The 24943-nt window shown below is 36.3% G+C and overlaps 1 protein-coding gene across 2 annotated transcripts in view; it reads right to left on the bottom strand.

Annotated features, from left to right (window-relative positions):
• Positions 1-24943, bottom strand: part of LOC150077445 (chromatin remodeling regulator CECR2-like) — a 285275-nt gene that overhangs the window by 225195 nt on the left and 35137 nt on the right. The gene's annotated exons all lie outside the window — the stretch shown is intronic.

Raw genomic sequence — 24943 nt, 5'->3', positions numbered from 1 at the left:
GAGGCCATCGTTTGTATAGTATACTGATTTAACATTTACAGTTTTGATTATTTGTGAGTAGTTTTCTGAAAACCTATGTTATATTTCCAGTATATACATAATGCCTTAATCCAACCAATGAATCAGGGTTTCATCATGCCACTGAAGTCATAATACACACAGCACATTTTCAAGATACACACATACATACAAAGGGTACTAGGAAAGTTTTGCAATACAGCTTTGTTTATTTAATTTTTTCAAAGTAATTTCCTCTACATTCAATACACCTCTCCATCCTCCGAAACCAATCTTTAAACCAGTTCTGCCAAGTTTCACTAGGGAGTAAAGCACACTCGTCCCAAGCCCGTAGAAGGTCCTCATCACTGGAAAACCGCCTCCCTTTTAGCTTCATTTTCACATGCGGGAACAGTGCAAAGTCGCAGGGAGCAAGGTCTGAACTGTAGGGAGGGTGCTCGAGAAGTTTCAGTCCTGTCGTGGTCAAATATTCGGTGCAGGCTTTGGCGCGGTGAGCTGCAGCATTATCGTGATGGAGGTACCAGGTGTCCGTTCTCGACTTTGGCCGCAGGTTCTTCATAGATCCAATGACTTTAGGCAGGCATTGTTCAGTATACCACTTAGCTGTGACTGTCTTCTGCGTGTCCAAAACGACACGTTCCACAATTCCACTCGATTTGAAAAATACAGCTATCATTTTCTTCTTTACAGATCGGGATTTTCTGACAATTACGGGTGTGTCGTCATCATCAAAGACCCAAACTTTTTTTTGAGCCTTTGTCGGCAGATCGTAATAGTACAGCCAAGTCTCGTCACCTGTCACGATGTTGTTCACATACCGAGATTGTCCCTTATCAAACTTTTTTAACATCTCCCGGCACCAAGTCACACGTCGTGTCATCTGCTCTTCAGTCAGTTGATGCGGCACCCAGAGAGAACAAAGTTTCTTCACGTGCAAATGATCTTGCAGAATCGAACGAATTGCTGGTGCATTTAGGCCCAAAGTATCCTCTATCTGGTAGGTCACTCGCCTGTTTTCATCAAGCATTTTCCTCACAGCAGTAACGTTTTCCTACGTAACTGACGTTCGTGGCCTTCCCGGCCTCTCAGAATCCTCCAGAGTGAAATTTCCCCTTTGGAATTCTCTATACCACCTGAATATCGTTGTACGATGTGGACAATCATCATCTAGTGCAAGAGTCATTTCTTCTAAGCACTGGTCTATGGTTAAACCACGCACAAAATTATACCGCAAAACTGTCCTTATCTCATTTCGTGACCACGATGCCATCGCAAGCACTTTACACTCTAACTACTAATGAATAACTAAGCCCATCGACTTGGCGCTGCGGCTACTATGCACGTATGAACATGTCTCAACATGCAGCTTCCTGTGATTCATTGTTGCGTCATATTGCAAAACTTTCCTAGTACCCTTTGTACACATGGTACATTTGCAAGAATTTTGGACCACGATGGAGAGAGATGTCTTCATATCAGCTAGAAAATACTGGAAAAAAATAAAACATTGCCAAGTATAAAAGAAATATAAAGGAATCTCTAGATTAAATCAAACCATTAACTTGGAATGTGTACTGAAAGAAGCCATTACCTGGTACAGGAAAAGCTGAGGAAGGTATATCATTAGTAAAGAAGAGCCATGTAGGAGTGCAACTCTGGCACACGGGAGAAAAGTGTCTTGACAATCTCAAAGGGAGGGAGGTGAATTCAGCAAGGAAGAAAAAAAAAAAGTGATGCGATTGAAGACCCTACTTTCATGTCCAAAATTTCTGCCACAACCAGAAGCCATATCCAAAATCCTTCACACAGTGGCAAAGATTTTAGAAATGACTTAAGGTTCTGGCTAACAAAGTGTTTGAAATGGTGTCTCAAATGGAGTACAGTCAGATCTACTACAACGCCAATGTTCTCCCCAGAAAATTTTGCCAGCCAGGTGACATTATGAAGTAGCCAGGTGGGGAAGTGTAATACTTTGCAATATTATAAAATTTTCTGTTATTTATAAATGTGACTTAAGCAATCCAGAGCAAAAATTAACTGCATAATTTATCATTATATTGATTTAATAATTTGTGCAACAAACATTGAAAAAATTTAATATTGGCTAGTGTTATATTTTTTTAATAACTGAAAAATGAAAATTTCAACGCATATACATACACTTTTTATTTAAAAAAAGAATGTTTTAAAAACAAATTAAAAAAAACAATTTTATTAGAATACAATTTAAAAAATAATGAAAAATGTTTAAATCTAAATATTTTCTGATTTAACTTCTTACTCATTATGGATTCTTATTTTGTTTTATTTTATTGCAATACATATTATATTTGTGCTCCTGTATAGAGACCAAGACAAACAAACAAACCAACCATCTAACAGTTACAGAATTTAATGTGGTGTACTAGTTTGCGGAATATTAATACATATGTATGTATGTAATGTCTTTGGTGGCCCCTAGCCTGTTGTCTATCTCCAACTAGTATCGCTGTTCTTTATAGTACACACTCCCTGAAATGAGCCAAAAAAAAAAAAAAAAAGAAGTTCATGTGGAGGGGTCTACTAATTTGCCTGTACCAACCACACAAATCTCGCACCCTCTGGTAGTAGTGCTAGACCAGAGGGTGCCAGCAATCCCGCTCCCAGATTGCCCAGGCCAGTAAGCCAGCAAAAAAAAAAAAAAAAAATATATATAAGTAATAAAAAATAGTAAAAAAAACACCCAAAATAAACAATTTAGTAATAATAATAATAATAATAAATAAGTAAATAAAATAATTATAATAAAATAAATAATAATAATAAAAAATCCATCGAACCCACAAGAGTGGAAAATCCCTCAACATCAACCCGCTGATGCCAATAAAACAAAACACACACACACTCATGTGAGTTCAAGGGGTGGGGGAGCGTATAGAGTATAGTTCATTCATAATTTACCAAAGTGTATAAATGCCTTCGTTTACTAAAAACCTTGCAACTAAATTCCTGTAGGGCACTAAAATATACATAATTGGTTAAAAGTTTATGTTCATTACCAGCACTTAGTTCTGGTATGACCTGCCTTAAATTGTGTCTATATTCTGAATATAAATAGCAATCACACAAGATATGGCACCAGATTTCCCTAGCACCACACAAACAATTTGGATTCGTCACCAATCCAAATTTAAACAAAATATCATTCAAAGAACCATGACCTGTTAGTATATAAGACAACAACATATTTGGATAAAACCAACTAAACTTTTTGTTGTTAAGCATAAATTGAACATTAGGGATAAATAGCCTTGTCACATTACCAGTTTTGCTGGTATTACAACGGTCTTGCCATAAGGACACAAGTTTTTTCCATAACATCTTTTTTAGTAACAACACTTGGATCTGCAAAATCACTTAATAGATTTAAATAGGTGAATGGGATTCCCTTCTTAAAATGGTAGCAACATACTCTGTAGATAATATAATAATCCAAAGGTAAATGCCCAGCAATTACTTGTAGGGCATTAGTGGATACTGTTCTACAGGCTTTAACAAATTGCTAACAGCATTAATCGCTGTATAGACAAAAGTTTATTTCTGAATTTAACATTGTCCAATCTTTTATACCAAATAACCGAACAATATGAAACAATAGGTAGAAAAATTGCCTTATAATATAACGTTAAAGCAAGCTTTTTTAAACCCCAATCTGAGCGAGTAATTCTTATAATAGCAGAGGTAAAATTCTTAATTTTTTCACTCATATATAATAAGAGGGGCATAAACAGTAACTTACTGTCTAAGGTGATCTAAATATTTGGCCTGTGTCACCATTGGAATTTGCTTCCCCGTGATAAAAACTTAGGTGGTCTATTTAAATATAATTTTCCCTTAAATAACATCATAATTGTCTTTGATTGGGATACCCTCAGCTTATGCTGGCAAGCCCACTTGACTAAACTGGATAGAACAACTTCAGCTCTATTTTCCAATATTCTCCTAGATTTACCAGATATACACACTTAAGGTCATCCACATAAGCAACCTTATAAACCCATTCCTGAATGATAACCAATCATTGATATTGCACCAAATTCCAAAAGATAGGACCTAAAACTGAGCCCTGCAGACAACCTCTAGATATGATTTTTTTGAAAACTTTATGCTAGGCTTTCAACATTATCTGTCTATCTTCCAAGTAATTATAAATTACTCTATACAACAAATTTGTGCATTGTAAAAATCTAAATGCATACAAGATACTTGGAAACTAGACACTGTCAAAGTCCCTTTCAAAGTCAACAAATATGACTAATTCATATTTATGTGAAGACTGTTCAATGTGTTATCAAATCTCTTATAGCATCTACTGCAGAAAAACCAAATTGGTTTACAAACTTAAAATTCCTTTCATACAGCAATGGGCTTAATCTTAAAAACAATAATATTTCATAGGAATTGAACAAATTGGCCAAAAGAGAAATTGGCCTATGTCCCTGAGGGTCATGTAATCTTTTCCCAGGTTTCTTTAATAACTTTAACGCTAACTTCCAAAAACCAGGAAAGACACCTTCTAAATAACACTTGTTATACATATTTAGCATTATCACAGGGTATAGATCAAAAAATTTTAGTATTACACTGTTTTCCACCAAGTCAGGACCAGGACATTTATTAACATTAAGTTGTGTAGCGACAATTTTCAAATCATAAGTAAATAAAGAATCATCTTCAGGGCCAGAATAACACAAGTTATCCAGTCTAGTCTTAGCCTGTTCCCGAGTATCATTTTCAATTTCATCATTAGGAAACAGTGACCACATTAATAGTGGTATCCCAAACGACTGTCTCCATATTGTCAATGATAAATTTTAAAAATATTATTACTAGCTAACTTATTTGTCATAATTTTATAAATAAGACCCCATGGGTCATTATTACCTGCAGTTAAAATTAATCCCTCCAAACTTTAATTTTACTGTCAATTTTTTTTACTATATATCCGTTTTTTTTTATTTTATTTACCTCATTGAAATGATCAGCATCACCACCTCTTATACCTCTGGTAAGTTTTCCTAGCTGCAAATACTTCCCTTCTTAATACTGATAATTCAGCAGTCCACCATGGGACTTACTTATTAACTAACTTTTTTTAAGCATAACAGTGATATAAATAAAGAATTTTGTACATACATTGAATATTCCACTGCATCTAACAAATTTAATGTTTGTATTTTATCACTACTAAAGTCATTCTGTACAGTTTCTTTAACTTTAATCCAATTAATCTTCTGATAGGAAATTTTTTTAAACTCTTCTATATAACCATTAGAAATGCCAATATTATGCTGTAAATTAATAATAAAAGAAAGAGCTCTGTGATCACTATTAGTTCAAGTATCATCCATATATATGAGGGGCTCACATCTGGTGAGTATGGGCTTGGCACACCCAGGGTCCTGAGCTGGATATCATCATTCTTCTCTTTCTTGGTGATTTCCTTCTACTTATGTCTCTCTCTCTCTCTCTCAAATTTTTTTTTTGGCTGGTGCAGCATAAACCACAGGCTTCCTTGCACCATATAGCTAATAATAATAATACCAATTTAAAATTCTCTTAACTATACCAACTGTGGCAATTGTAACGTCAATGTTTGAGGAACCCCTAAAGTTATCAAAAGTAGGTTGACCACCCCTATTAACTACACAGAAATCATTGGCAATAATAAAATCTTCTACAAAAGGACCTCTAGTATCCAAAAGTGAGATTTAACATTAGCATCCATACAAAAAATGATATTGTTACATCCAACAAAAGGTGCCTCCGTAGCCAGGTGCGGCAGTGGGTAGCACACACTTCTTGATTAGACCAGGGTTCGAGCCCGTGACCAACAAATATGGAGGATGCGGAAAGGTCAGGGAATGACCACCGCATATCCCCAGAGCAATATGGCCTTAGTTGCTAATGCTCCTAAAAACCAAAAACAACAACATCCAACAAAAAAAATCATCATTCCTCTCTTTCTTGGCAATTCCCTTCTACTTTTGACTCTCTCTCTCTCTCTCTCCTCTCTCTCTCTCTCTCTCTCTCTCTCTCTCTCTCTCCCGGAATTTTTTTTTTTTTTTGGCTGGTACAACATAAGCCTCAGGGTTCCTTACACCAAATAGCTAATAATAATTAAAAAAAAAACATTTAATACATTTTCCATGTAATTTACTGATTGGTGTATGTCACTATTTGGACGACAATACTGTGAGACTAAATAGAATGGAAGCACTGGTGTGGAAACATAAATACAAACTCCTTCAGCTAAACATAAGCTAGACAAAACTGTTACATTTAAATTACTGTTAAGCACAACAATAGCTGCCTTAAGTTTACCGTTATCAACTTGCACTACATTAGCTGTTACAGGAAAACATACAAATCTAGGTGTGTCCCCCCCCCCTGCACACAATAATATGGGTCTTGTAAACAGAGAATATCAGTTTTCCTTTCATTAGACACAATCCTAATTTCATCCATAACATTATGTGACTTTTGACAATTCAATTGCATACACTAATAGATCCCATCAATAGCACTGGAATGTAATAATCTAGCTCCAGTTGTTGGACCAAGATTAGCCATAATTTTCCCTTAACCTTTCAATTTCTAAAGCTCGTGTATATTTAGGGCAATGAGAATAATGTATGATATGATAAGCCTTCTCTTACAGTTGACACATCTAGGTTGCTGCTCTATGTGGGCAGTCAACAAATAAATGTCCAGTCCTCAGCACAATGTCCACAAGATACATTTTTACTTGTGCATACTTGAGAACTATGTCCAAAACCTAAGCACTTGAAACATTTATTCACAACAGTAAAATGCTTGTACCTATGGGAAGAGTACCCCAAAAAATAGTCTGTCTTTTTCCAGTATACACTTCAAAAATTTAGGTAAAAGTCCTACAACCCAATTTGACATTAACTTAGAACCAATGTCGAAGTGGAAAGTCACGCCTTCTTTAACTTCTTGTTCATTAAAGCCACGCTCTTTTACGTTCTTAGAGAAACATCCTCCAAGAATTTCTCCCGAGTATAATCCTTATGAATGTCAAATTATAATAGTTGGATTTGTAGTCTTTATTTTGTCATGCCTTATTCCTTTTGAAGACTCAGATCCAATTAATTTGTTTAAGTCACTGGTTGTTTGAGTTTCAGTCAAAACCCCTTTATTTCTCACCATTCTGAAATTCCTTATTTTAATTTCTTTAAAATCCTGTTTTAAGGTACTTACTATCGCATCTCTGACATCCTGACTCGAGGTGTATTGATCACCTTCCTCAGCCCTTAAAATAATTGTTGTATTCTGCCTTGCTTTTAATAATTTCTCCACCTTTCCAAAATCACCTTCATAAACTTTTCCTTTTTTAGATTGGTCTTCCAGCACTACTTGTAAAGTATTTAATTTCACCTTGTCTGCATAAGTAGGTTGGTGTTGATAAACTTGCACAACGGAATAAGATTGAGCTCTTACTATATCGTCGAACAATCCAACACATAGTTCTAACTCCTCGACTCTAGTTTTAAGTCTTTTGTTATCTGTAACAAGTGCAGTATAGCTCCATATCAATCAACTTGTCTAGGACAAAATTCAAAGCAGCCTTGGTAATCTTGTTGGATTCACTAGTCATGTAATCTACAATTTGCCTCTTAAGTCTGGTCATTAACTCATATGGTTGATTGATACATTATAATATTTACTTTGTTCATGGATACTGCTAACCACAATGTCACACTCTGTAACATTTATACTCACACTCTTTCTTCCATGTATAAAAAACTATTTCCACATTGAAATCATCAGCCGGAAAATCTGAAAATCAGAAACCTTAGCCCCAGGAGGAATTTCTAAATCATCTATATCACCCTCAATAACCTTCGCTAAAATTAGTATCCCTGACTTCAACTGCATCCTGCGAAGCATCAACATTAGCCTCTGTAGAAACACTTGCATCAGCTCTTTCAGTAACCACTTTAGCAGCAGGTATTAGTCTACCTTTAGTTGATTTTCCATCTAATATCTTTTTCACTGAGTCACCCTGTTACCTTGGAACTCTAAATGAAAGGGGGGAAGCTCCCAGCTCCACTTCCCCTCCACCTACACTTCTAATATTTTTCCTAGTACTATGTTTACTCTCCATGCTTCTATATGAAAGTAGGTGAGCCCAATAACAATTAAAACCAAATCATTTAAATCAACAAGGCTGATTTCCAATCTCTAGAGGTAATTATATCACCAATCACTATCAGTATTATATCATATCATAATCTCCCCAATTAGAATATCCTTCTAACTTATACTTGTTAAAAAAAAAAAAGTAGTCCTGTGATCTCTCACCTTTCCTCCAAAATTAGGAATAAGATTACAACTCCTCCTCACTAATAAGCACAAAATGTACTTACAATTACTTCAACAGTTACTCAACACTTCAATATGGCTGTTTCAATATCACTGCAAACTTGGCATAAAATATTACAATTCCTTGCCTTTAGCACAAAATTAAGCTTTACAAGTTAGCAGAAATGTTAAACAAGTAATTAAACAATGCAAACTTGTTATGAAAAGTAAACTGCTGGGAGTCATTGCGGTACAAGTAAACACATGGGTTGTGTTAGGGTAGCTAAGAATAGGAACAGGTGCATGCATACTTGCGTGTACACCAATGCTAGGAGTTTGGTAAATAAATTTGATGAATTTGAGGAATTGCAAAAACATCGAAGGCAGATACTGTTGGGATATCAGAGACATGGTGTCACCCAGATATAAGGAATGCAGAACTGGAATTTTGGGAGTACAATGTGTATGGAAAGAATAGACAGGATAGGAAGGGAGGAGGAGCTATGCTATTAGTTAAGAAACACATAAAACCCAAGGAAGTGAAGCCAGTCGACATTGCTGGATAGTGCAGTGTCGAGTCAGTTTGGTGTGACATAAGCATTGGGATATCAAAATTGAGAGTAGGAGTCTGCTATAGGCCTAAAGACTCTGATGAGTATAATAAGAAACTGTACAGAGAAATAGTGGGCCAGTAAATCAGTCTTATAATGGGGGATTTTAATTTCCCAGATATTAACTGGAATTTGTGGTTTGGTCACTCACACACTAGCAAGGTTTTTGTGGATTTATTGGACGATTGTTTCCTACATCAGCATGTTCGGGAGGCAACTAGAGGGAGTAATACTCCTGATCTGATTATCAGTAGAGTTTCTTCATGCAACAAAAACCTGCAGATAAAGGAGCCACTAGGTGTCAGTGATCACAGTGTGCTGAAGTGGGATTTACTCAAAGAGGTAACTACCATCAGGGGTAAAGGGAAGGGTTTTTGCTTTCGTAAAGACAACTACGATGAGACAGTATTTAAATTCTATACAGTGGGACCAACTGATGATGTTACCAATGGCAAATTCAAAATGAAAAGCATTCGAAGAACTTATCTTGGAAGCTACATACCAAATAAGAAATATTGTTCAAGGTTTAGGCCTAATGGATGTCAGATGAACTAATGAGACATATGGCAGAGAAAAAAATGCATGGGATACATATAAATTAAACAGCGACATGGAAGCCTATGATAGATATAAGCTGGTCTGTAACCAAGTGACAAAGGAGATTAGGCAGGCAAAGGCAGATTATGAGAAATCCTTGGCAAAGGATGCAAAGAAAAACAGAAAAGAGTTCTTTACCTATGTAAACTGTAGAAGGAAAGGGATGAATCAGATTGGTCCACTGGATATTGATGGTTCAACAGTTGAGGATCCTGCTCAGGTGGCTAACAAACTAAACGAGTATTTTGCATCTACATTCACACATGAGGAGTTATTCAGGAAGGGGAATGCCAGAGGTGAAGTAAACTCTGGCAGTGAGCTAGATGATTTTGTAATAACTGAGAGTAAAGTGGAGGAGAAATTGTTGAGGATAAACATAAAAAAAAGGCACCCGGGGTGGATGGGATCTATCCAGTTATATTAAAGGAGGCAGCAAAGGAAGTAAGCAAACCCTTAGGCATAATTATGAGAACTTCTTCGGACTCAGGGGAGGTACCCATAGATTGGAGATGTGCAAATGTTACCCCAATTCACAAAGGAGGATCAAAGGGAGACACAGGTAATTACAGACCTGTCAGTTTAACTTCTGTTCCAGGGAAATTAATGGAGGCACTGGTTAAAGAAGCATTGCAGGATCATCTAGACAAGACTTCAGTTATAGCTCGGACACAACATGGGTTTGTTAAGGGGAAGTCTTGTCTGACAAATTTGATTGGGTACTATGATGTAGTCACAAAAGAACTGGATGCAAAGAATAACTTTGATATCATATATTTGTATCTTAGAAAGGCTTTTGATACTGTTGTACCTGGAAGACTGCTGAACAAATTGGAGAAGTGTGGCATTGGAGGCAAACTGCTGCTATGGATAAAGGGATGGTTGAGGGGGAGAAGACAGAGTGGTAATCAATCGACACTGCTCATAGTGGACTAATGTTATTAGTGGAGTCCTTCAGGGTTCAGTAAATATACATTATTGTTTTCTGTATTTATAAATGATAGTGATGATGGTCTCAAGCTTAATGTTCACGTTTACAGACGATACAAAGGTTGGCATGGTTGTTAAGAACACTACTGATGCTATGCTGCTGCATCAGGATCTGGAAAGGTTGAGCAGATGAGCTGAGAGGTGGCAAATGAAGTTTAACATTGACAAATGTAAAGTACTACATATGGGAAACAGTAACCCCAGAGCAACGTATCAACACTGTGGTACTACACTGACAGTGGTAGAGAATGAAAAGGACCTGGGGTAATTGTGCAGGCAGATATGAAGTTCTCTGAGCAGTGCAGATGGGCTGCAAGAGTAGCTCATGGTGTCTTGTCAATGATATACAGGAATTTTTCTAGCAGGGATAAGGAGGTGATTATTCCCTTGTATAAGGCAATGGTCAGGCCATACCTTGAGTACTGAATACAGGTCTGGAGGCCTCATTTCAAGAAGGATGTAGAGCTGTTGGAACGAGTACAGAGAAGGGCAACAAGATTAGTGAATGGAACAAAGGGTTGCTCTTATGAAGAAAGGCTTAAGTTTTGCAAATTACAGTGTCTGGAGACTAGGCACCGGCGAGGTGATCTGATAGAGGTGTATAAAGCCTTGAATGGTTTGAGTATGCTCAATGCCGATGGGATTCTTCCTCTTGCTCAGAAACTTGAGAGGGTATAAATCCAAATTGAGGAATGACAGCTGTATGATAGATGTGCGGAAATTTGCCTTTAGCCAGCGGGTAGTTGGTTGGTGGAACAGACTTCCATCCCTTGTTGTGGAAGTTGATAGCCTAAATAAATTTAAGGCTCATTTGGACAGGTATTTCGAACAAACAGAGGGGTGAAATGGGAGTGGGTTTTTTTTTTTTTTTTTGCTGATGCTGCATAAGCTTGCTTTCTTACATCATATGCCTCTACTAATGCTAATGCCCCAAATAAATATGGAAAATACAATGATTTTCATAAACGATCACACTGTTGAACTGTACTCAATACTCTCCAACCGGAATATTAACACAGTAAATCCCCACTATTGACGGTCGCTGATTTAAATAAAATGAAACCTAAAAAAATATGGACGTGGCTAAAATCATCTTTCCCCGTCAAAACAGGGCTCAGTGGGTGGGGGAGGGGATGACACAATCGCGAGTGCAGATGATTCCAGCTAATCCTTGTTCAGTATGTGTTATGCACACGTCATTGAAGGTTTCATCATTTGCTTTTAATTGATATGCTTACGAAAGAGAAAAATCTACCAATTTGCAGTGAGTTAGTGTAAACAGACTTTTTCGAGTGTGTTAACGGTTAAAAGAAAGTGACTTTATTGTAGGCAAGTTCTTTTCTAACCCTTACGAAAATATGGTTACGAATAACAAGGGAACTGTAAAAAGATCAAATGTGATGATATTAGCGAGTAAAATTGAATTAGACAATTTCTAATGGTGAAAGTGCCATGTCAGTGAAAAAACATTATAAAATCAATGAGTCAACAGTACAATCAATCAAGAAATCAGAAGAAAAAATCCGCCATAGTGTGCGTGAAAACGTGCTAATTGCTTCAAAAATTTGCTGTGTAACTTGTGATGTTAAATTAGAAAAAATGGAAAAGCTTTAAATCTGTGGACAGAATACTGAACTCAAAATAAAATTCCACTAAAAGTTCACTCATCATTCGTGAAAATGCAAAACACCTTTACCAACACTTTAGCGAAACTTGTGATAGCGCAGGCAGGAAAAGTTTTTTAGCTAGCAAAGGCTTGTTTGAAAGATTTAAAAATTGATATGGCCTTCATAATGTGGAACTTGTAGGCAACTCTGCATCAGCGGATTTCGTGGTTGCAGAAAGTTTCCCGGGTGAATTAAAAAAAATTAATTACGGAAAAAGGATATGTTGCCGAACAGGTCTTCAATGCAGACGAAACTGGGTGTTTTGGAAGAGAATGCCATGTTTTTGAAAGATTTGTTTGAAATTTCTAATAAATGTTACAGTAAATATAAAACTTTACCTTGACAAGTTATGAAGTTTGCTTGATTGATATTTCTAATTCACTGGCATTTTATTCTTTTTTTTTGGATTGCAAAATTAAAAATAAGCAATCAATGACGACAAACACAGGCCACACAAATTGCACAAGTGAGACAAGTTTACGAAGCTTTAAAAATAGGAACGAAGAGAAGATTCTGAAAATTTATTTATTTATTTTTTTTTTTTATGTGATTGAAGATTTCATGGAGGAGGAGGAAACACATTTTACCATAATAATGTAAAAACCCACACAATTCCAGCTATCGGTTTTATTGCAAATGCAGCAAGATCGAGTTTACTAACCATTTATAATTAAGTTGCACTAACAGAAAAGCCAAATAAACTGGGAACTGCAAATTGATTTTATTGTTTTAAGATATGCTCCAGAAATGTGCTCCTCTTCTCATGTCTCAAAATTTTTGTTCGAACAGAAATATGTGAGCTCCTAAAATGAGTCAGCCGTCGCCATCAATATCACGTGTTATCTTATGAATACAGGAAACCTGACAAGTGTGCCTGAGTCCAATACAGTAAACGGGAAATACAGCTCTCACACATTTGACGTTTGACATATTTTAAGTTTTATAACCTTGTATGTATTGCTGCACAGGTTGCTACATTCAGCTTGGTGCCAGGTTTCTTGTTCACCTGGTGTTAGTAGCAGACGAAATCACGCATAGGCCAACATGAAAATTACATTATACTCTCATTTTTCCCTAATATATCAATCATGTTGGAGCAAATTCGCATTACGAAAATACGCTTTTTTTGTGAACTGACTGTATACTTTAAAACAGGGGTAGCCAATCTTTCTAAACTGTGGCCAAATAAAATGTCTGTGATGTACACATGGGCCAATTTTCTTTCAGCTTCAATGATTTTCAGGATTATTGAAATTGAAAAAATTGTCATAAACAGTTTTATATTATTTATTGTAATATTTATGCATACTCGTATTTATAATTAATTTTATTAATAAGAAAAACTAAATACAAATTCAAGATAAAATTACAAAAATACAATTATAAAAAAATTAAATCGAAAATTATTATAATTTTAAAGATTTTTATAAAACCATAATAATATTTGATTTTTTATGCGTTGCAATAGGTTTCAATAAATACCTTAATAAAAATAAAATGGTATATCTGCTCCATATCATTTATTCATCCATTGATTATTCACTGACACTTGCCATTGAAGAGCATGATACACTTGAACTGCAATCACATCACACTCTATAGAGTCGAGAGTCCGGGAACTACTACTGACTGTGTACAAGTCTATGCCTGCTTACCGGTGTTGGCAGATGCTATGCTTACTTGCCATTGACAACATTGCTCCTTACTCAAGTCGTGACATACGGCACAAATTCAAATGATTCATTAGATGTGGTGCTATCAAAATGTTAAAAACGATTTAATATATGGAAATATGATAAAAATTACAATAAACATAATTTCAAGATACATATTCTTCGGCGGGCCTTTCATTAATATATTCTGGAAACAACTGCCAGCCAGAGGTTGCCCAAGCTTGCTCTAAAACTCAAGTAGTTTAGAGGCTCTTAGGGCTTCTTACATGGCGAACTAAAGGTGTTTGCAGTGAAAAGTGAAGCAAATGTTCCATAATGAGTTTTTTTCAATAACATCACAAAATCTTGTAAAAAAAACCTTCCCATAAAGAACACTCATTTCTCTAATCATTATTAGCATTAGTAGAGGCATGTGATGCAAGAAAACAAGCTTATATAGCTTCAGAAAACAAAAAAAAAAAAAAAAAAAGAAGAAAAAAAAAAGAAGTTTGCTCCACCGATCAATGACCCGCTAGCTAAAAGCAAATTTCCACACATCAATTCTACAACTGCCTTTCCTCAATTTGAATTTATGTCCCCTCAGGTGTGGAATCTTGGCAACAGGAAGAATCCCATCAGCATTGAGCCTGCTCAAACCATTCAAAGCCTTATACACCTCAATCAGATCATAACCTCACATGCTGCAATTTGTTGAACTTAAGACTATCTTGGTAACAGCAACCCTTCGTTCCACTCTGTAAACTCTTTGACCTTCTCTGTACTCGTTCTAGTAGCTGAACATTTTTCCTAAAATGAGGCCTCCAGACCTGTATGCAGTTCCCAAGGTACGACCTGACCATTCCCTTATACAAGTGGTTAATCCTCTTCTTATCCCTCTTTGCAACATTCCTGTATATCATTGACAAGACCCAATGAACTACTCTTACAGCCTGTCTGCACTGTTCAGAAAACTTCACATCTGAGTACACAAACACCCCCAAGTCTTTTCCAATCTCCATTACAATGTAATTTCAATCTCCACTACTTAAACTCAGTTGCCACCTCTCAGCCCATCAGCTCAACTTTTCTAGATTCTGTTGCAGTAGTGTATCATCCATACTGTCATTAACAACACTACCAATCTTCGTATTATCTGTAAACTTGGATCCTGATATACCTTCATCGATATCATTGACAGATAAAGAAAACAACAATGGGCTCAACTCTGACTTTGGGGAACTCCACTAATAGCATTAGTCCATGAAGAGCAGTATCCATTGATTACCACTCTGTCTTCTCCCACTCAACCATCCTTTAATTCATTGTAGCAACTTGCCCTTAATTCCATATTGCTCCAAATTGTACAGTAGTCTTCCATGTGCAATAGTATCAAAAGCATTCCTAAAATCCAAGTATGTGATATCAAAATTACTTTTTGCATCCAGTTCCTTTGTGACCACATCATAGTATCCAATCTAACTGGTCAGACGACTTAAACCCATGTGGGTTTGTTAAGGGATAGTCATCTGGAGAAAAATGCAGTTTTCTCTAGATGACCTGCAGTGCTTCTTTAACCAGTGATTCCATTATTTTCCCTGGAACACAAGTTAAACTAACAGGTCTGTAATTACTCCTGTCACCTTTGGCTAAGGGCCTGCTTACCTCCTTTAATATAACTAGTTAGATCCCATCCACCCCAGGTGCCTTCCTTATGTTTAACTTCAGCAACTTCTCTTCCACTTTGCTCACAGTTATTAGAAATCATTTAACTCCCTGTTAGAATTTGATAAACTTCTGGCCTCCACTTTCCTACAGAATTCCTCATGTGTGAATGTAGATGCAAAATAATCACTCAGTTTGTCAGCTACCTGAGCAGAATTCTCAAGAATCAAAAAATCGATATCAAGTGGACCAATTTGATTCATCCCCTTCCTTCTAGAGCTTACACAATTAAAGTATTTGTTTTTCTTTGCATCTTTTGGCAAAGATTTCTTGAAATTTGCCTTTGCTTGCCTGACGTCTTTCATGAATTGATTATAGATTATCTTATATCTACTATAGACATCTGTGTCACCTGATAATTTATATGCGACCCATGCATTTTTCTTCTCTGCTACGAGTCTAATTCTGACATCCATTTAGGCCTAAACCTTGTACAGTATTTCTTAGTTGCTATGAAAAGCTTAGTAGCTTCCAAGATTAATTCCTTGAATGCTCCCTATTGAGAATTTGCTGTTGGTAATGTCATTAGTTGGTCCCACTGTATAGAATTTAAAAAAACTCCGAGACCATTGTAGTAACCTTTAGAAAATCAAAAGCCATTCCCTTTACCCTTGATGGTAGTTACAGCTTTGAGTAAATACCACTTCGGCACACTGTGATCACTGCCACCTAGTGGTTCCTTTATCTGTAAATTCTGAATGCACGAATAATCACTGCTGACAATCAGATCAAGAGTATTACTCATTCCAGTTGCCTCTCAAACATGCTGCTGTGGAAAACAATCATCCAATAAATCCACAAAAGCCTTGTTAATGTGCGAGTGACCAACCAACAAGTTCCAGTCTCTATCTGGGAAGTTAAAATCCCCAATTATAAAACAATCTGATTTACTGGCCTACTATTTCTCTGTATAGTTGTTCATTGTACTCAGAGTCATTAGTCCTATAACACGCTCCTACTCTCAGCTTTGCTTTCCCAGCGCTTATATCACACCAAACTGACTCAACACTGCACTGTCCACCCATGTCAACTGGATGCACTTGCTTATATTTTAAGTGTTTCTTAACTAACAAAATCGCCACTCCTCCCCTTCTATCCTTTCTCTACACATTGCATTCCCCAAATTCCAATTCTGCATTCCTTATATCTGTGTGACACCATGTCTCTAATATCTCAACAATATCAGCCTTTTATGTGTTCACTAGCATGTCAAATTCATCAAATTTATTGTTATTAGCCACATGGTGCAAGGAAGCCTGAGGCTTATGCTACACCAGCCAAAAAAAATTTCCAAGCTACCCTGAGAGAGAGAGAGAGAGAGAGAGAGAGAGAGAGAGAGAGAGAGCGAGAGCGAGAGCAAGTAGGGATAAGAAATAGAAGGGAATCACCAAGAAGGAAAAGAATGATGATATCCAGCTCAGGACCCTGGGTGTGCCAAGCCCATACTCACAAGGTGTGATTTATTTACTATACTCCTAGCATTGCTATACATGCAAGTACACATGCTCCTGTCTTTACTTTTAGTCAACCTAACAACAACCCATGTATTTACTTGTTCCATGATAACTCCCAGCAGTCCTTGAAATCCCCAGATTCTCACTTTCCAGGTTCCTACTCATTCCAATAGAAGCATTGAAAGAATCACTTTCACCTCAGCCTATGGCTACTATTAATGTATTAATCTGTGTATCCTCCCCAAGTTAGCAGTTTTCCGACCCACCTAACACTGCCTCGATAGCATCAGCAAATATTCTTCCACCCTTTCAATTTAAGTCTATCACATGCCTGTAGAAACAATCTCTCCTGTTAACAAGCACAGACCATGCTGAGAAAAATTTTACACTATTAAGCCTTGCACAATCTCTCCAGGGACGAATTCATCGACAAGAATCTCATCATATACTCCCTCCTATCATGTCTGGGCACAATTGCAGGCATTTTCAAATTTAAACCTAAATTGCAACTTTTTTTCAACATTGACCTGGACTTGTTAAGTTAGTCCACAGATATCCTACTCTTAATGTTATTAGTGACAATGTATACAACAATATCGCCTTTTGTGCCCTTACAAGATATATACTCTACAATGTCATCAACTTTTGCCCCTGGCAGATATACCCTGATCCTATTCCACCTATCCTTTTCGCACAATATATTTCCTGTCTCCCTGACAATAGAGTCAATGATAATAACTAGCTCCTGTGGGAGCAGCACATTCCGCCCTGAAGTTTGCCGCTGGGTTGTCTGATGATCAAGTGCAAGCTCTGGCATTGATGTGTGCAGCTTATATATCACGAAAAGTAATTTCATGATATATATTCCTCGGTGAGCTTTTTATTAATATATTCTGTAAACGACAGCCAGCTGTAGGTTGCTCAACGCTGCTCTAAAACTTTGGTTTAGACGCTCTTAGGGCTTCTTACATGGAAAACTAAAGGTGTTTGCAGTGAAACGTGAAGTGAATGTTCCATAATGAGTTTTTAAGAACATCCCAAATGCAGCTTCTTCCGATACAAACTCTTGAAAATCATCTTCCAGGGAGAAAGCTCATTTTTCTAACCATAATGTAGTAATCCCATGCACTAGTGCAGGGGCAGCAAACAAGTCGATCATGGCTTTAATTTCGGTTGATCACACCGAATTTTAAATATATATAAAAATAGATTAGTCAAAATCTAAATATTATTATTATTATGTGCCCCACTGCATACGCTTATTACAAATCTATTGAACCACATGACCACTCTTGTCGTCGCTAGGCTTGTCTAGTGAGAATTCACACATTTCGTTGTGGAGAGCATAGTGTACTTGTCGAATTCTTATTTAACTTACTTAATATTAATAACTGGACAGTACTTATACGTTAATTTAATAATCTTTGATTTAAAATGAATACTAAGAAAAAAAGTAAAACGTATAATTTTCATCAAGTGTGGGAACTAGAATACTTTTTTTGTAATGATAAAAGAAAAATGTTATGATTTGCATCCAAAAAAAATGAAATTTAGAAAGGCACTTCAACGCACTCCATGGTAAATACCAATTGTATTTTCTGCCTAATAGTGACTTTAGAAAAAAATAAATTAAAAGAACTTAAATGCAGATTATACGCACAACAAAATTTTTTCGTGACACCTAATTTACAATCTAAAGCAGTAACTGTAGCATCATTTAAAATGAGTCATCTTCTTGCAAAAAAATGCAAATCTTTTTCTGATGGCCAATTCATCAAAGACATTTTTAGAAATAACAGATTCTCTTTTTTAAAATTAAGTACAAAAATGAAATTAAAAGTGCCCTTCAAGATCTGCAATTATCTCGAAATACTGTGATGCGACAAATCGAAAAAATGAGTTAAATGTGAGCGAACAATTGTGTGCTCATATTACTAATTGTGTGTCCTTTTCTTTACGACTGGATGAATCTACAGACGTCAGTGATACAGCTCAATGCTCGTTTTTATTCGTATAGTTTTCAATGATTCTGCCACTAGAGAAGAACTGCTGGGTATCATTTCGTTAAAAGAAAGGAACTAGAGGTCTTGATATATTTAACACATTAAAAAATGTTATTGAAAAAAATTAAATTACCACTATTTAAGCTCGTATCAATAACAACAGATGCAGCTAAAGCAATGACGGGGTATCTAAACGGATTTATCGCATTGTATCAAAAGGATGACGAATTCCCAGATTATTTGAATTATCACCGTATCATCCAACAAAACGTGTTAGCCAGAAAGAGATTAAATACTAAAAGTGTTATGGACATAGTTTTCAAAATCATGAATTCCACAGGACAAATCTCTTCAAAGGAGGCTTTTCAAATGCACCTCGATGAAAACTGAACCAGATCTGATATTATACACAGATGTGAGGTGGCTGAGTCGGAGTAAGTTTCTACAGATTTCAAAATTTGCTGAATGAAATTAAAATTTATTGATCAAAGGGGGAGATGATTATCAGCAGTTACAAGATACGGTATGGTTGTGTGATCTGGCTTTTTTGGCAGATTTTACCAGTAAATTAAGTGATCTTAATTTGGAATTACAAGGAAAATATAAAAATGTGGGTGACATGATTAGTAGTGTTTCTGCATATAAATATCAATTTTTGGCAATGGCTAAGGATCTCAAAGAAAGAAAATTCGATCATTTTGCAAGTATGCAAGATCATATGCAAAAATATTCTGTTTTTGAATTTAATAGTGAGAAATATGTTTCTGAAACTGAGAATGTTGTGGACGATTTTGAAACCAGATTCAGTGATTTTAAAACAATTGAAGACATTGTTCAATATACTGAATTTCTTATCCATTTAATGTCGACTTAGATACAAAACAAATTGCAGAAAAAAAAAACGGTGACATTTTTCACACTGAGAAAATATTACTTGAAAATGAAATTAAAACTTTGCAAAATGATATTTTCCTAAAAGCCAGGTTATCAGAAAAAGACTTTTGGAAATATGTTTGCCGAGAAAGTACTGTAAAAAATGCAGTGAACTTTTAAATTCCTGTTTTGGTTCTACATATCTATGTGAATTGGCCTTCTCATATTTGAAACAAAAAAACGCTCTACTCTTAAGGACTTGCATACAGAAGATTCTTTACGGTTGGCCTTATCACAGTATATCCCTGATTTTGAAAGCTTGGCAGATGACATGGACACAAACTTCACATAAATTAAAAATTTAAATACGTATGAATTTAAAGAATTCTGAATTGTATTTAATTTTAAAAATTTATAAACAACATTTTTTAATATGTGTTGATCAACCTCTTTAACCATGTGTAATGAAATTCTTGAGATGGTAGATCGCGGCAGATTTTGAAGAAATAAAGTCAATCGCATCACAAATTAAGTTGGCCACCCCTGCACTAGTGTATCCAGAAAAAAATGACAGGAGGGGCACCATTTTGTGCACAAAATAATGCACAGAACGAAACAAATACGACACTTAATGTGACTGGCAGACACAGGCACACAGCTAAACTGAATTATTTTGAAGTAAACATTATGCGCAACCAAACTGGGTGATGCCTCAAACTAGAATGGCGATCACATCAGCACCAGTGTTGGTAATTGTAGTTGAAAATAGCTGAGCCACAATGCAAAATAGATAAAATCCTATGTTAACAATGGAAAAAAAAAAAAAAATAAAAAAAATCGTAGTTAAAGGTAATTTAAACGATTGGCATATATTCACTAAAAAAAATGACAGGGGGGGCATGTGCCCCTACCTTCAATCTGCCTATGCTCTTATGATATTGCTAAAACGTATATGTTTCATCTGAATCACCCTTTTAAGGTCATTAACAGTTATCTCCTTCCACTTATTAACATTATTCTGAATTATTCTAATGACATATTTACCTTATCCTAAAGTGACCAGACGTTCCGGATTTAAGTTGTCAGAATTATTAAGAAAATTTCATTCCACAGAAAAATATTTAATTTCTGCTGTTTTTATTGTTAAAATAAGTATTTATTTTTGTTATTATTTCACAGAAATATCTATATAATCAACGTACCAGATGGTTATAAAATAAGTTTCCCTATTCAGGAGACCCTAGTGTCAAAACAGTTAGAGTTAGCGCTACAGTTAGGTTAGAGTTAAGGGTATAAGGAAGCAATTTGTAGAAGAAAAAAAAGTAATTCAAATTTCCACCACCAGGGGAAAACAGCACTGTTAAAGTTGTCATTTAATTCAAGCTGCTTAAGTAAATGACATCCTGTTAGATAAAAGCAGAAAGGCCAACACCACCGTCAATATCCATTATGGCTCTTACAAAAAAAGGAACGTGCTCTTTAAGTAAAACTATTTTACCAGAATAATAGTTAACAGTAATGCAGTACTACATGAATATGGGAAACTTATCAAGGTTTGTGTAAAGGACCTTTGACGTCAATAGGGCTTCGAAAACTAATAAAAAAATTTGAAGCAACCGGGACATTAGGTGTAAGGTCATCTGGTTCCAAGCAGGGAACCAGATGACCACATATAGGAACAGAGGTAATGGCAGTTACAGTGGTTAGAATGGGAAACACTACCAGTCAACAGTGAAAGATGTGTCAAGAGACTTGAACCTTCCTTGGTCTACTGTACATGAAGTGCTTCAAATAATTTTACACAAGTCTAATGTCAACAAATATCTTCTTTCGTCTTCTCAAGGTGCCTCCGTAGCCAGATGGGCAGGAGCAGCAGTGCGTAGCACACTCTTCTTGATTAGACCGGGGTTCGAGCCTGTGCCCACCAAATACGGATGATGCGGAAAGGTCAGGAAATGACGACCGCATATCACCGGAGCAATATGGCCTTAGTTGCTAATGCTCCTAAAAAAAAAAAACCAAACAACAAACAAAATAACAATCGTCTTCTCAAACTCCAACTCAAGCACGGTACTATAGGTTCTAATACCTCTCGTGTTTGGGGTTTTCATAAAAAAAAAAAAAAAAAAAAAAAAAAAAAAAATTGCTCATCTGTTATTCTGTTTCTTTTGAAATATTTATTTGATTTTAAGAGTAAAAGAAATCTGATTGCAACATACGTTGATCCGAACAAAGTAGCCATTTTCACGGCATTTTCTTTTATTAGTGGAAAATCTTCAGATAGGAAAGCCTTGTAGAATTCAAATATTTTATTTTTGCATCTATATACTTATTTTTGAATCTTAGTTTGGCTTGAAGATCAATAATTTCAAGTTGCAATCTGGGATTGTAGTTTTCAGCCATAGAAGTAAATGGGTTCTCAGAGAAAAAAAAACTTTTTCATGGGATTTTATATCAGAAAATTGACTTTCAAACTTGTCAAAAAGTAATTGTAATAATGAAAGGCAACGATTCTGTGGAAATGTGTTTCTCCTTTTTAGCTCAGTACAACATTCAAAGTGAACTAAATTGTCTTGCTCAACTGGAATTTAAATAATAGCAACTTATTCACCAAACAAATCAGACCAATTTTCCTTTCCCTTGTAGTTATAAATTAAGAGCATTTAAATTACTAGAAATGTATGTATAAATTGCAAGATCAAAGAACCACTCCATATTTGATAGTTGTTTTATTGGTTTCCTTTTTTCTGTGTTTAAATATTCAGTGATGTTTCAACAGCCACATTAAGGTCATGTGATTAAGGAGGTTAGGCAGGCAAAGGCAGATTACGAGAAATCCTTGGCAAGGGATGCAAAGAAAAACAGCAAAAAGTTATTTACTTATGTAAACTCTAGAAGGAAGGGAATGAATCAGATTGGTCCACTTGATATTGATGGGTCAACTGTTGATGATCCTGCTCAGGTAGCTAACAAACTAAATGAATATTTTGCATCGACATTCACACACGAGTTATTCAGCGAGGGGAATGCCAGAGGTGTATTCAACTCCAGCAGTAAGCTACAGAATCTTGAAATAACTGGGGGTAAAGTGGAGGAGAAATTGTTGAAGATAAACACAAGAAAGGCACCCGGGGTGGATGGGATCTATCCAGTTATATTAAAGGAGGCAGCAAAGGAAGTAAGCAAACCCTTAGACATAATTATGAGAGTTTCCTTGGACTCAGGGGAGGTAACCATAGACTGGAAATGTGACCCCAATTCACAAAGGAGGATCAAAGGCTGACACAAGTAATTATAGACCTGTGAGCTTAACTTCTGTTCCAGGAAAATTAATGGAGGCACTGGTTAAAGAAGCACTACAGGATCATTTAGACAAGACTTCAGTTATAGCTCGGACACAGCATGCTTTTGTTAAGGGGAAGTCTTGCCTGACCAATTTGATTGGATACTATGATGAAGTCACAAAAGAACTGGATGCAGGGAATAGCTTTGATATAATATACTTGGATCTTAGAAAGGCTTTTGATACTGTTGCACATGGAAGACTGCTACACAAATTGGAACAGTGTGACATTGGAGGCAAATTACTGCTATGGATAAAGGGGTGGTTGAGGGGGAGAAGACAGAGAGTGGTAATCAATGGACACTGCTCATCGTGGACTAATGTTATTAGTGGAGTCCCTCAGGGCTCAGTGTTGGGTCCATTATTGTTTTCTGTATTTATAAATGATATTGATGATGGTATATCAAGCTTAATGTCCAAGTTTGCAGACGATACAAAGGTTGGCAGGGTTGTCAAGGACACTACTGACACTATGCTGCTGCAACAGAATCTGGAAAGGTTGAGCAGATGGGCTGAGAGGTGGCAAATGAAGTTTAATATTGTCAAATGTAAAGTACTACACATGGGAAACAGCAACCCCAGAGCAACGTATCAACTCTGTGGTACTACACTGACAGTGGTAGAGAATGAAAGGGACTTGTGGGTGGTTGTGCAGGCAGATATGAAGTTCTCTGAGCAGTGCAGATGGGCTGCAAGAGTAGCTCATGGACTATTGTCAATGATATACAGGAATTTTTCCAGCAGGGATAAGGAGGTGATTATTCCCTTGTATAAGGCAATGGTCAGGCCACACCTAGAGTACTGTATACAGGTCTGGAGGTCTCATTTCAAGAAGGATATAGAGCTGCTAGAACGAGTACAGAGAAGGGCAACAAGATTAGTGAATGGAACAAAGGGGTGCTCTTACGAAGAAAGGCTTAAGTTTTGCAAATTACAGTGTCTGGAGACTAGGCACCAGCGAGGTGATCTGATAGAGGTGTATAAAGCCTTGAATGGTTTGAGCATGCTCAATGCTGATGGGATTCTTCCTCTAGCTCAGAATAATCACCTGAGAGGGCATAAATTCAAATTGAGGAAAGACAGATGTAGGATAGACGTGCGGAAATTTGCCTTTAGCCAGCGGGTGGTTGGTTGGCGGAACAGACTTCCATCCCTTGTCGTGGAGGTTGATAGCCTAAATAAGTTTAAGGCTCAGCTGGACAGGTATTTTGAACGAACAGAGGGGTGAAGTGGAAGTGGGTTTTTTTTTTTTTTTTTTGGCTGATGCTGCATAAGCTTGCTTTCTTGCATCAAATGCCTCTACTAATGCTAATGTGATCTCGTAAAATTTACAGTTGAAATAACCACATTCATAATATGTTGGAGATCAAATACTTTCCCATAAAGAGCTCCTTGATGCACAATGCAGTGAATTCCAATCAGAGTTTCAGCTCCGTTACCTATCCTTTTCTTGGTTATTTTACACATAAGCCCAATGTTTTTAATCAATCATATTTTTTAATATTTAATCCTAACTTTTCGATAGATTGGCAAAGATTTTCACCTGTAGTTGTTCGACACATACTCTGTAGATCAGCTAAATCTTCAAATGGTACAAATTTATCATTAATTCCAAATATAAAGATGAGGAGTTCGGCTGTGTCATTTAC

This window comes from Mastigoproctus giganteus, chromosome 12 (assembly GCF_048544385.1).
Source record: "Mastigoproctus giganteus isolate SK-2022 chromosome 12, ASM4854438v1, whole genome shotgun sequence".
Taxonomy (NCBI): domain Eukaryota; kingdom Metazoa; phylum Arthropoda; class Arachnida; order Uropygi; family Thelyphonidae; genus Mastigoproctus; species Mastigoproctus giganteus.
The sequence above is the reverse complement of the archived record's forward strand: the minus strand, read 5'-3'. Positions and strand labels throughout refer to the sequence as shown.